At 36.8% G+C, this 14,652-nt stretch overlaps 1 protein-coding gene across 4 annotated transcripts in view; it reads right to left on the reverse strand.

The window, feature by feature from the left end:
* Nucleotides 1–14,652, reverse strand: part of CEP350 (centrosomal protein 350) — a 160,636-nt gene that overhangs the window by 129,911 nt on the left and 16,073 nt on the right. The gene's annotated exons all lie outside the window — the stretch shown is intronic.

The raw sequence follows: 14,652 nt of genomic DNA on the forward strand, positions 1-14,652 counted from the left end.
TACTGCAGTCCCTCAAAAAACTAAAAAGAAATTTACCATATGATTCAGCACAAAAGAACTGAAAGCAGGGTCTTGAAGACATACTTGTATATCCATTTTCAGAGCAGCATTTATTCACAATAGCCAAAAGATGAAAGTAACTCAAACGTCCATCAACAGATTAAAAGATAAGTAAAATGTGCTATATACATACAACGGAATATTTGTTTGTTAGTCCATGGAGTTGATTCCAACTCCTAGCGACCCTGTGTACAGCAGAGCAGAACCCTGCCTGCTCTTTTTGCACCATCCTCGCATCATCCAGCACTGTATCAGACAATGCTTGCTATTCACAGGGTTTCATGGCCAATTTTTTCCAAAGTTGGTGGCCAAATACTTCTTCCTAGTCTGTCTTAGTCTAGTAGCTCTGCTGAAACCTGTCCACCATGGGTGACCCTGCTGGTATTTGAAATACCGGTGGCATAGCTTTCAGCATCACAGTAACACACAGCCACCGCAGTGTGACAACCAACAGATGGGTGGTGTGGTTCCCTCACCAGGAAACAAACCCAGGCCCGAGTAGTGAGAGTGCTGAATCTTAATCACGAGACCATGAGGGCCAGCCTAACAGAGTATTATTCAGCCTGTAAGGAGGGAAATTTTGACACATGCTGTAAATACAGATGAACCTTGAGGACATTATGTAAGTGAAATAAGCCAGTTACAAAGACAAATACTGGATGTTTCTACTTATATGAAGTACCTAGAGTAGTCGAAATTATAGGGACAGAAAGTAAAATAGTGGTTGCCAGGGGCTGGGGGCAGGGAGGAATGGGGAGTTATTAATGGGTATAGAGTTTCAGTTTTGTAAGATGAAAATAGTTTTGGAGATGAGTAGTGAAGATGGTTGTACAATGATATATGAATGCACTTAATACCACTAAACCATACACTGAAAAATGGCTGTGATGGTAAATGTTATGTGTATTTTACCACGATAAAAAAAAATGAAAGGAAAAAACTTACATTATGACTTAAAGAGAAAGATCATGATCTGCTTATGCTGACTAGAGAGCTTGATGATAAAAGTCATACTATATTTTCCTATGAATATAGAGGAATTATTCTGTTATAAAAGTCATATAACAATAACACAGAAAGTTTGGAAAATACAGGCTGGGAAAACTAATCCCTACTCCCACAATCATAACACAATCATTACGATATTTTGCATAGTCCCTTCTAATTTTTTTTACTGTAATCACTGTAATTTCAATTTTGTGTCCTACTTAACAGTTGGACATTCGTGTGGTTTTAAAATATATCCACAAATTCTTTGATGCTTTCTTCAAGAAAGAGAGCTTAATTTTTCTCCCACTGAATATAGGCTGGACTTAGTGATTCAGTTTTTTTTTTAAAGACTGGCACCTGAGCTAACATCTGTTGCCAATCTTCTTTTTTCTTCTTCTTCTTCTTCTCCCCAAAACCCCCCAGTACATAGTTGTATATTCTAGTTGTGAGTGCCTTTGGTTGTGCAATGTGGGACGCTGCCTCAGCATGGCCTGATGAGAGGTGCCATGTCCATGCCCAGGATCCAAACCAGGGAAAGCCTGGGTTGCCGAAGCAGAGCGTGCGAACTTAACCACTCGGCCACAGGGCCAGCCCCAAGTGATTTGCTTTTAACAGATCAAATGTGCTGGAAGTGACAATGTGTGACTTTCATGGCTAAGTCATAAAAGGCATGTCATGAGGCCAAACAGCCTTATGAAGAGGTCCATGTGGCAAACAATGGACTCTTTCTACTTATAGCCATATGAGTGACCAATCCTGGAAGTGGAGTTACACAGCAATAGATTACCAATACAATACTATGTCTCATTTTCTCTATTAAAAATAAACATATTTGTGTATATGAATTTTTGCTCATTTGAATTATTTATCTAGAATAGGCTCTACAAAGTGTGTTAAAACTGAACTAAAGAATGAAGAACATGCTGCTCTTGAAATCCAATGTTGAACTGTTTTCCAACTTACAATAATATGAACCCGCCAGTTTTACTAGTATCTTTTAATATGGAGTATTATCTATTCTTTTTACTTTTGCTGATGAAGTAGGAAGACAACAGTTACCTTAATTTGAATTTAGCAGACTGCTAGCAGGACTAAACATTCTGCCATAGATCTTAATCTTAGCTCTTCATTTGTGAATTTTCTTTTCTCATCCTTTGCCCACTTACCTACTAGGATCTTTTCTTTTCTTTTTTGAGGAAGATTAGCCCTGAGCTAACATCTGCCACCAATCCTTCTCTTTTTGCTGAGGAAGACTGGCCCCGAGCTAACATCTGTCCCCATCTTCCTCTACTTTATATGTGGGATGCCTGCCACAGCATGGCTTGACAAGCGCTGTGTTGGTCCACACACAGGATCTGAACCAGAGAACCCTGGGCTGCCAAAGCAGAACGTGCGAACTTAACGGCTGCACCAGCCAGGATCTTAATGCTCTTCTTATCAATTTATTTAATCAATATCAGTTGATTAAATAAAAAGTTTAATAAGGTCATTAAGTCTTTATTATATTTGATAAAAATAATTTTCTTCAATTAGTTGTCTGCAAAGGCAATTCAGTATGCTGAATATTAAAGACCTAAATTTAAATTTAAGAAAAGGAAAAGCCTACCTACTAAATCTAAATATGTAAAACTAAAGGCATAATTAATTTTTAAGGAGCTAATTTCACCTATAGTAAATAATTCTGGTTTCTAAATTTACTAGGAAAAAACTTCAAAAATGTTCTAAAAATAAAATTTTTCATAGATTATACAATATGGCTCTAAGAAAAGTCAATCTAGATTTTTAAAAACAGTCATGTAGGATGGTAGAAAAACTAAAATCAACAAATATGCCAACAGTTTAAAATTTTTCCAACTATAAAAACTTTAATCAGAGCTGCTAACACAATTCAAAAGTTAACTCATTTTACTTTCCTTCTCATAAAGATACTTGTTTTGGTCTAGCCAACTGTCAAAATGGCAACTAAACAAACATGCTATTCTATATTATTAAATCTGTCAATGATTTGACAAAAGTTTTCTTTATGCAGACTTCACTTTAAAGTGAAAATAAATGCTAAAATAGATAGTAATTATCAATTTTCCAATGGGACAGAGAAATAGATTAAATAACCAAACACTAGATATCCAGAATCTCTATGCTTAGGGGTTAATTTTCATCAGGCTGAGACAGATGAGTAAAGTAAATGAGTAAATCAGTAAAGTAAAGATGAGTAGATGAATAAAAACAAAAGAATCTATATCTGCTTCAAAATAAAAACCCTATTAATGGTCAATCATCTTCAAATGCAAATGACTAATTATTAGGAGTATGACATTTATGTAAAATTTCATCCTGTAAATAAATTATAGTATATTCACCATTTAACAATGAGAATGAACTAATTACAACTACATACAACAAGACAGTTGGACATCACAAATGTGTTAGGTGAAGAATGCCAGAAACAAGTGTATGTGCTGTATAATTCCGTTTTTATAAAGTATCAAACAGGCAAAAATAATCTATGGTGTTAGAAGTGAAGACAGTCATTATGTATGGATTGGTGGAGGTGACTAGAATTGGAGAAAGGAAGGGCTTCTAAGGTACTGATAATATTGTTTATTGATTTGGGCACTGATTTCATGGATGTACTCAGTTTATGAGACTTCATCAAGCTGTACACTTATAAGGCTTTTTCAAAAGTATACTTCAATTAAAAGTACTTATAATTTCAATATAAATTGAAGTATTTATACTTCAAACTATTTTCAGATAACATGAAAGAATTATATCCTAGTTTAAGTTTATAATTATATTCAGTTCTATAATGTTTAGTCTCATGAAGCACCTCAATTTCTAAATAATCCACCTGTCAAAATCGCTTGTTATCCCATGCCCAATAAGTGAGCATTATCAATAGAAAGTATTTAAGTAGGTCTGTTCTTTATGTAAGAATATATTATATATAAAATATCACTTTTTATAAAAATTTAAAAAAAGAATACCTGAGGAAAGAGTATAATGAAAAAATCTCTTCATAGAAAGAAGAGACTCTAATCTGTCAAAACTCTTACTATGTTTAAAGTATAAATCTCAATTTGCAAAATGCCTTTTCCAACCACTTTAAAGTGTTTACCAAGTCAAACACATTAAACTTATTCAAGATTATTTCTTGGGCAATAATGAAGTCACTTTCCCAGTTCAATGTTTTATAGAGAACATAACAACAACTTTACTCTACAGCCATATGGGAATTTTGGAATTATTTATTCATTGTATATCCGTATATTCTCTTTTGCCAATTTAATCTGTCACGAATTAAGAGAGGTGGACAAAAATCTACAACTACTTTTTGTCTATTTCTCTTCATATTTCTGTAAATTAACATTTATATAGCTTGATATTATTTAGTGCATAAAGGTTCATAGTTGTTATAGTGTCATCATGAATTCTATATTTCTGCAATAAAAACTGACCATCTTTGAGAGTGACATCAGCATCATGGCAGAGTAAACTTGCCAGTACTCTTTCCCCTCCAATACACAATCAGAAGGTCATTCATACTCCAACAGAGGACAGCCAAACACAATACAGAAAATGTCAGAGAGATCCACGCAGCCATATGACAGAGGGCGGAGAGGCTGGAGGTGGAATGGGGTAGGAGAAAACTTCACTCTCTCTCCTAACAGACTATGATCCAGGACTGTGGGAGGCCTCTGAGAGGGAAGGAACAGGGGAGGGGACGTTCATTCACAGGAACATCAAGAACTCCCAAGGGCCCTTGCAGCCTAGAGGGAAGCTCTCTACCAGGGCAAAAGCTTTTGCAGGGGTTGACCCTATCAAGCCAACAACCCAGAAAAGCAGATAGCAAGAGCAGAGGGAGAAAACCCCAAGAGCAGGCAGGAGAAAGTGCCCCTCCCCCAACATGCTCAGCTCAGCTCCAGCCCCTGGGATTTCAACTGAAGGGAGACGGCACAGAACACATGGCTCTTGACCCCGACTCAGTGGCGATAGGTGGTAACTGTGACCAAAGAATGCCAGGATGCTAAAAAAACAAAGCCAATTCCTCTAGTAACGTCAAACATTATATTAGATCTCCAGACCAGAGAGACAATGACAACTACCCAGAAGTCAGTCCTGAGGATGCAGAAATATGTAATCTAAATGACAAAGAATTCAAAACAGCTATCATCAAAAAACTCAATGAACTAAAAGAGAATGTAGAGAAACAATTCAACGAGTTCAGGAGCTACTTCACAAAAGAGATTGAAACTATAAAGAAGAATCAATCAGAAATATTAGAGATGACAGACACAAAGGAAGAAATAAAATGAAATATGGATTCCCTGAATACTCGAGGGGACACCACAGAGGAGTGCATCAGCAAAATGGAAGATAGACAGGTTGAAATGCTCCAGATAGAGGAAGAGAGAGAACTAAGACTAAAAAGAAATGAAGAAAGAGTCCGAGAAATATCCTTCTCAATTAGGAAATGCAACATAAGAATTAAAGGTATTCAAGAAGGAGAAGAGAAGGAGAATGGAGTAGAAAGCTTGGTCAAAGAAATAATAGCAGAGAACGTCCCAAACCTAGGGAAGGAAATCTATGTGGAAGAGGCTGCCAGATCTCCTAAATATGTCAATGTAAAAAGACCTACTGTGAGGCACATAGTGGTGAAACTGACAGAAGTGAATGACAAAGAAAGAATACTAAGGGCAGCAAGGCAGAAGAAAATAACCTGCAAAGGAATCCCCATCAGGCTTTCAGCAGATTTCTCTGCAGAAACCTTATAAGCTAGGAGACACTGGAATGACATATTCAAATATTTGAAGGACAAAAACTTTCACCTAAGAATACTCTATCCAGCAAAAACATCCTTCAGATATGATGGAGTAATAAAAACTTTCCCAGACACATAAGCTAAGGGAGTTTGTAGCCATGAGATGCCACCTGCCCCGCCCCCACAGGAAATCCTCAAGAAGACCCTCATACCTAAAAACAAAAAGGGAGAAAGGGGTTACAAAGCATGGAGTAAGGAGATAAATAGGTCAACAGAATCAGAGCAAGACAGCAAATACTCAAGTACAGCATTAAAGACAAAAGGAAGGAAAACACCAAAAACAAAGATAATCTTGTCATTTTAACCACAAACTCATAACACAAGATGGAATAAGATGTGAGAAAAACATCTTAGGAGAGGAAGAGGAAAGTGACTGAATCGGTCTAGTCTAAGGAAATTAGAGGCCATCAGAAAAGGGACTATCTTATCCACAAGATTTTGAATACAAACCTTAGGGTAACCACTAAACGAAAAAGCAGACCAGAGACACAAATAATAAATAAGGAGAAAACAAAGAAACACAACGTAAAAAACTACATAACTTGATTGGTAGACCAAAATACACAGGACGAGAAACAAAGGAAATGCAGGAGAACCGGAAAACGAGTGATAAAATGGCAGCATAAACCCCTCACATATCAATAATCACCCTAAACGCAAATGGATTGAAGTCTCCAATAAAAAGACACAGAGTGGCGAGATAGATTAAAGAACAAAACCCAACAATATGCTGCCTCCAGGAAACACATCTCAGCTCCAATGACAAATACTGGTTCAGAGTGAAGGGATGGAAGACAATACTCCAAGCTAATGGCAAACAAAAGAAAGCAGGTGTTGCCATACTTATATCAGACAAAGTAGACTCAAGATAAGACAGGTAAAGAGATACAAAGAGGGGCAGTATATAATGATCAAAGGGACATCCCATCACGAAGAAATAACACATAAATATCTATGCACGCAACACAGGAGCACCAAAGTACATAAAGCAACTATTAACAAACCTAAAAGAAGACATTAATAATAACACAATAATAGTAGGGAACCTCAACACTCCACTCACATCAATGGATAGATCATCCAGACAGAAAATCAACAAGGAAACAGTAGAATTAAATGAAAAGCTAAACCAGTTGGACTTAATAGACATATTTAGAACACTCCATCCCCAACAGCAGAATACACATTCTTCTCAAGTACACATGGAACATTCTCAAGAATAGACCACACACTGGGAAACAAGGCAAGCCTCTACAAATTTAAGAAGATTGAAATAATAACAAGCATCTTTTCTGATCACAATGCTATAAAACTACAAATTAATTACAAGAAAAAAGCTAAGAAAAGGACAAAGATGTGGAGACTAAACAACATGCTACTGAACAACCAATAGATCATTGAAGAAATTAAAAGAGAAATCAAAAATATCTGGAGACAAATGAAAATGAAAATATACCTTACCAATTCACATGGGATGCAGCAAAAGCCGTATTAAGAGGGAAATTCATTGTAATACAGACTCACCTTAACAAACAAGAAAAATCTCAAATAAGCAATCTCAAACTACATCTAATTGAATTAGAAAAAGAACAAACAAAGCCCAAAGTCAGCAGAAGGAGAGAAACAATAAAAATCACAGCAGAAATAAATGCTATTGAAAGAAAAAAGGCAGTAGGTAGGATCAATGAAACAAAGAGCTGGTTCTTTGAGAAGATAAGTAAAATTGGCAAAGCCCTAGCCAGACTTAACAAACAGAAAAAGAAAGCAAGCTCAGATAAATAAAATTAGAAAGAGCAGAAATAACAACAGATACCACAGAAATACAATGGATTATAAGAGAATACTACAAAAACCTCATTTGCCAACAAAATGGATAATCTAGTGGAAATGGATAAATTCTTAGACTCATACAACCTCCCAAAGCTGAATCAAGAAGAAATATAGGGGCCGGCCCAGTGGCACAGTGGTTAACTGTGCATGTTCCGCTTTGGCAGCCCAGGATTCGCCAGTTCGGATCCCAGATGCGGACATGGCACTGCTTGGCAAGCCATGCTGTGGTAGGCATTCCACATATAAAGTAGAGGAAGATGGGCATGGATGTTAGCTCAGGGCCAGTCTTCCTCAGCAAAAAGAGGAGGATTGGCGGCATATGTTAGCTTAGGGCTAATCTCCCTCAAAAAAAAAAGAAGAAATATAGAATCTGAATAGACCAATCACAAGTAAAGAGACTGAAACTAATCAAAAGCATTCCAAAGAATAAAAGCCCAGGACCAGACGGCTTTCCTGGGGAGTCCTACCAAACCTTCAGAGAGGATTTAATATCTATCCTTCTCAAGCTATCACAAAAAATTAGGGAAGATGGAGTGCCTCCTAACACATTCTACAAGGCCAACCTTACTCTGATACCAAAGCCTGAAAAGGATAACATAAGAAAGGAAAACTAGAGGCCAATATCGCTGATGAATATAGATGCAAAAATCCTCAACAAAATATTGGCAACCCGAATACAGCAATACATCAAAAAGATCATACACCATGATCAAGTGGGATTTATTCCAGGGACAAAGAGATGGTTCAACATCCGCAAATCAATGTGATACACCACACTAACAAAAGGAGGAATAAAAACCACATGATCACCTAAATAGATGCAGAGAAAGCATTCGACAAGATCCAACAGCCATTTATGATAAAAACTCTTAACAAAATGAGGATAGAAGGAAATTACCTCAACATAATAAGGGCCATATATGACAAACCCACAGCCAACATCATACTCAATGGGGAAAAACTGAGCACCATCCCTCTGAGAACAGGAACAAGATAAGGATGCCCACTCTCACCACTCTTCTTCAATATAGTACTGGAGGTTTTGGCCAGAGCAATTAAGGAAGAGAAAGGAATAAAAGGAATCCAAATAGGGAGTGAAGAAGTAGACTCACTGTTTGCAGATGACATGATCTTATATATAGAAAACCATAAAGAATCCATCGGAAAACTAATAGAAATAATTAACAACTACAGGAAAGTTGTGGGGTACAAAGTCAACTCACAAAAATCAGTTGCTTTTCTGTACTCTAATAATGAACTTACAGAAAGAGAACTCAAGAATACAATTCCATTTACAATTGCAACAAAAAGAATAAAGTACCTAAGAATAAATTTAACTAAAGAGGTGAAGGACTTATACAATGAAAACTATAAGACATTATTGAAAGAAATAGATAAGGACATAAAGAGATGGAAAGAGATTCCATGCACATGGATTGGAGGAATAAACATAGTTAAAATGTCCATACTACCCAAAGCAATCTACAGATTCAGTGCAATCCCAAATCAGAATGCCAATGACATTCTTCACAGAAATAGAGCAAAGAATCCTAAAATTCATATGGGGAAATCAAAGACCCCAAATTGCTAAAGCAATACTGAGAAAAAAGAGCAAAGCTAGAGGCATCACAATCCCTAACTTCAAAATGTACTACAAAGTCATAGTGATCAAAACAGCATGGTACTGGTACAGAAACAGGCACACAGATCAACGGAACAGAACTGAAAGCCCAGAAATAAAACCACACATATACAGACAGCTAATCTTAGACAAAGGTACCAAGAACATACAATGGAGAAAAGACAGTCTCTTCAATAAATGGTGTTGGGAAAACTGGACAGCCACAGGCAGAAGAATGAAAATAGACCATTATCTCATGTCATACACAAAAATAAACTCAAATGGATCAAAGACTTGAAGATAAGTCCTGAAACCATAAAACTCCTGGAAGATAATATAGATAGTACACTCTTTGACACTGAACTTAAAAGGACCTTTTCAAATACCATGTCTTCTCAGACAAGGAAAACAAAAGAAAAAATAAACAAGTGGGAGTTCCTCAGACTAAAGAGCTTCTGCTAGGCAAAAGAAACTAGGATCAAAACCAAAAGACAACCCACCAAGTGGGAGAAAATCATATATCTGATAAGGGGTTAATCTCTATAAAATATAAGGAACTCATACAACTAAACAACAAAAAAAACAAACAGCCTGATCAAAAAATGGGCAAAGAATATGAACAGACATTTTTCCAAGGAAGATATACAGATGGCCAAGAAACACAGGAAAAGATGTTCAACATTACTAAGCATCAGGGAAATGCAAACCAAAACTACACTGAGATATCATCTTATGCCTGTTAAAATGTCTATAATCACTAAGACTAAAAATAACAACTGTTAGGGAGGGTGTGGAGAGAAGGGAACCCTCATACATTGCTGGTGGGAATGCACACTGGTGCAGCCACTATGGAAAACAGTACGGAGATTCCTCAAAAAGCTAAAAATGGAACTACCGTATGACCAGCTATCCCACTACTGGGTATCTATCCAAACAACTTGAAATCAACAATCCAAAGTAACACATGTACCCCTATGTTCATTGCAGCACTATTCACAATAGCCAAGACATGGAAACAATCCAAGTGCCCATCAACTGATGAGTGTATACAGATGATGTGGTATATGTATGTGTGTGTGTGTGTGTATATGTATATATATATATACACACAATGGAATACTACTCAGCCAGAAAAAAAGACAAAACCATCCCATTTGCAACAAGATGGATGCACCTGGAGGGAATTATGCTAAGTGAAATAAGTCAGACTGAGAAAGACAAACATCAGATGATTTCACTCATATGTGGAATATAAACAAGCATATGGACAAAGAAAACAGTTCACTGGTTACCAGGGGAAGGGGAGTGGGGGGGTGAGCACAGCAGATGAAGGGGAGCACCTATGTGGGGACAGATAAGAAATAATGTACAACTGAAATTTCACAATGATGTAAACTATTATGAACTCAAAAAAACAAACACCTGACCATCTTTGTCCCCAGAGAAACGTGTTTAGTATTTAATTCTGTATGTTATGCTATTAATAAAAAGCAAGCATTGCTTTATTTTATTATATCTGCCCTATCCTTTTAATTCTAAACTTTCTGTGACACTTTCTTTTAGATATATCTTATATACAAAAAATAGGTAGCATTCTTTATCCCAATGTAACAATTTTTGTCTTTTAAGGCTGAGAATGGGGAGAATAAACTTGCGTATTAATAGGCGTGTGCTAACATTTTTTGAGTATCTAATTGTGCAAAGCATTGTGTGTGACACAAAAGGAAGATGAAATGGCCTTGACCTCTACAACCTCAGAACCTAGTACAAGTATTCTTAACCTAGGGATCCATGAATGAGATTCAAGGAATTTACAAACTCTGAAATTGTATGCAAAATTCTGTACATATCATCTATGTACATTTTTCTAGAGAGGGAAATCACGGCCTTCATCACATTCTCAAAAGAATCCACTAATCAAGTGAGGTAAACACATACATTAATTAACTGAAAAATATAACAGTCTGGACAATACCATAATATGCATACAATTATCACAAAAGGAGACATTAATTCCTCTGGGGGAGATCTGTTAAAGCTTCTTGGAGGAATATCCTTAAAGACACCATATTAATTAAGGCATGCCTAATACATGTGTAGTATGAAGGAGAAAGAAGGGATAGAGACAATTTTGCATCAGGAACCCTAAGGGCATCAGTTTATCATGCTCATAAAAGTTAAGTACTGTGATCTAGTAATAAGCTTGTCACAATCCTCCACTTCCGCAAAGGTAGATAACCATGGTTTTCTATATAAATGCTTCTAAGAGTTAGACTAGATAATCCAAATAAGTTGACATTTTTAAATTTATTTCATGAATTGTATTTTTCATGGCAGAATAGCTAAGAGCCACGTTGTCAATGATTTTGACATTCAGGAAAGAGTTAACAAATTTTCAATAGCCTGTGAGACTGCTTTATTTTCTGAGACATTATCTGTCAAGGTCTAAACTTAAACGATCATCAATCATCCACAAAACAGACTCTCTTCTTTACTGTTTTAATTTACTATAAATAGTTAAGGTATACCAAAAAGTGTAAGACATAATATAATACACACTCATGTACTCAACCTCTCAGTCTAAAAAACAAACTTTTATCAATTTGGCTAAAGTCCCCGGTCTGTCTGTCTCTACTCATATCCATCTCCCCCCATCCAGAGATAATAACCACTATCCTGAACTCGGTATTTATCATATATATCCTCCTTTGACTCCCAAGATTTTTCAAAAGTCAAAAATGGCAATCCTTCCTATTCAACATAAAACAACTCATCTCAAATTATACCTTTAAAATGTTCCTGAAAAGGTTTGTTAAATGAAATTGTGTATGTTATTCAATCACTGTGTTTGCCTACCCATAGTCCCCTTTCTAAAGAACAACCACAACCCCCCTTCCACAACCCTGCCCCTCACCCCAGCTATAGCTAATTGGATAAGGAATGAGGAACTGATTGAAGGGTGGCCTAATCAGTCCCTGGCAAGAGGAGATCTAAGAATTCTGGAATGAAATGTTAGGCAACTACATCACTGAGCTGTGAGGAGCCAACCTGAAAAATCACGATGAAAAAGCAAGAGGAAGATCAAAGAAAAACAAAGGAGAGAACATGTGGCCTCCCCAAAAAGGAAAAAGTGGCCTTGTTCCTATGTATTTTCCAGGTCCTATAATACCAGTGCCTCATTTTCTGCCTTTGCATCCGTGAGGCCACTCTGAAGCCTTACAACAAACTTCCCTTTATTTCCCTTTATTTCTGGGGGAAAAAAAACACATCCCACAGAAAAAGAGGATCCCATGAAATCATGCAAGCCTCTAAATCATATACTTAGAGGAAAAAAGTTATTTTAAAAAGATATATTTGAAACTTATTTCAAATATACTATAGAAAAAAATGTGTTAAGAAATATACTGTTTTAGGGGCCGGCCCCAGGGCCAAGTGGTTGACTCCGCTTCTGCAGCCCGGGGTTCACCAGTTCGGATCCTGGGCGGGGACCGAGCACCACTCATCAAGCCATGTTGAGGTGGTGTCCCACATAGAAGAAACAGGAGCATCTACAACTAGGATCTACAACTACGTACTGGGGGGCTTTGGAGCTGGGGAGGGGAGGAAACATAACAGATGTTAGCTCAGGGCCAATCTTCCAAAAAAAAAAAAAACACTGACCAGCTTAAACTAGTTTAAAAAAAGAAAGAAAAAGAAATATACTGTTTTAAAAAAGAGAGAGAGATGGGGCTGGCCCCGTGGCCGAGTGGTTAAGTTCGCACGCTCCGCTGCAGGCGGCCCAGTGTTTCGTCAGTTCGAATCCTGGGCGCCGACATGGCACTGCTCATCAAACCACGCTGAGGCAGCGTCCCACATGCCACAGCTAGAAGGACCCACAACTAAGAATATGCAACTATGTACCTGGGGGCTTTGGGGAGAAAAAGGAAAAAAAAAAATAAAATCTTTAAAAGAGTTTTTTAAAAAAAAAAAAGAGAGAGAATACAGAAAATTTCAAAAGCTCAATGACAGTTCCTTTCAGAGAAGGTTATCTCCAGGCACCAGAAAACATTTTTTTTAATCCACTGATGAAATTTAGCCTTTATCTTTCAAATTCATCATCTTATATATAGTCAACTAAAAAGTCTACTTTCTAAACCAAAAATCTAAAGTCTAAAAAATTATTTTGCCTGCTTTAAGGGTTTATTTTTATGAGTCTCAGAACCAAATTTAAACGTTAAATATATGTCCAGAAAATCTAGGCAATATACCTTTCTAGTAATACAATTTTCCAGTTGGGTATAACACTAGTCTGTTAACATTTGGAGTTTTAAGTTTCAACTTGAAACTCTCACTACTCTTGGGATCAATAAAACATATCTCCCCTATTTCCCTTACCTCTTTTTTTTTTCTTTGATTGACAGTTTCTCTACTTTTGCCCAATTCATCAGTGGTAACATTTCCAAAGGTTCCATTCCTAGGCCTATTCTTTTCTATCTCCTTCCTCCCAGGAAATTTCACACACTTTCATGGTTTCAACTACTTCCTAAGTATCATCATATTTCTGTTCTAGATCTTTCTCCAAACTCCGGACCCAAGTTTTCAGTCCAGTAGATAGTCTACTTCAAAGTCCCACTGACACTTCAAATTTATCAAGTTCAGAACCAAATTCACTATCATCTATCTTCAAAATTGTTCCTTCTTCGATGGGCACAGATGTTAGCTCAGGGCCAGCCTTCCTCAGCAAAAAGAGGAAGACTGGCAGATGTTAGCTGAGGGCTAATCTTGCTCAAAAAAAAAAAAAAAATTGTTCCTTCTTCTTACTCTCTTAGCAAATGGGATTATCATGCATCCAGCTCATCTTTGACATTCCTGCCTCTCCCTCACTCCATCATTTACTGAGTTACCAAGTCAATACCATCTTTGAGATGTTTCTCTGTTATGATATATAAAATACGCCTCCATAAAGCTTTTGAAAAACTTTTTTTTAATATTTCTCTCTCTCTCTTCTTGCCTCCATTCAGAGCATCATCTTTAGCCTAAATTATGGTAAAAGCTTCCTAAATTATTCTGGTCCTAATCTATTCTCCATACTGCAACCAAAGTGCTCTTTCTAAAACAGAACTAGCAACTCTGCTTTTATAACTCTTCACTGACTATCACCTATGGGATGAAGTTCCAAATTCCTTAGCATGACGGAAGTCAGAACCTTTCACAACCTTAATCTATAGTCTTACCCCTTGCTATCTTCACTTTATACCAATTGTTCCTGTCAAATGGCCATACCTAGAGTGCATTCTCTGAATATCCAGAAATTTTCACTATCTCCATATCTTCTTTTCCCAAATTTCTC

The sequence above is a fragment of the Equus asinus genome, chromosome 25, assembly GCF_041296235.1.
Source record: "Equus asinus isolate D_3611 breed Donkey chromosome 25, EquAss-T2T_v2, whole genome shotgun sequence".
Taxonomy (NCBI): domain Eukaryota; kingdom Metazoa; phylum Chordata; class Mammalia; order Perissodactyla; family Equidae; genus Equus; species Equus asinus.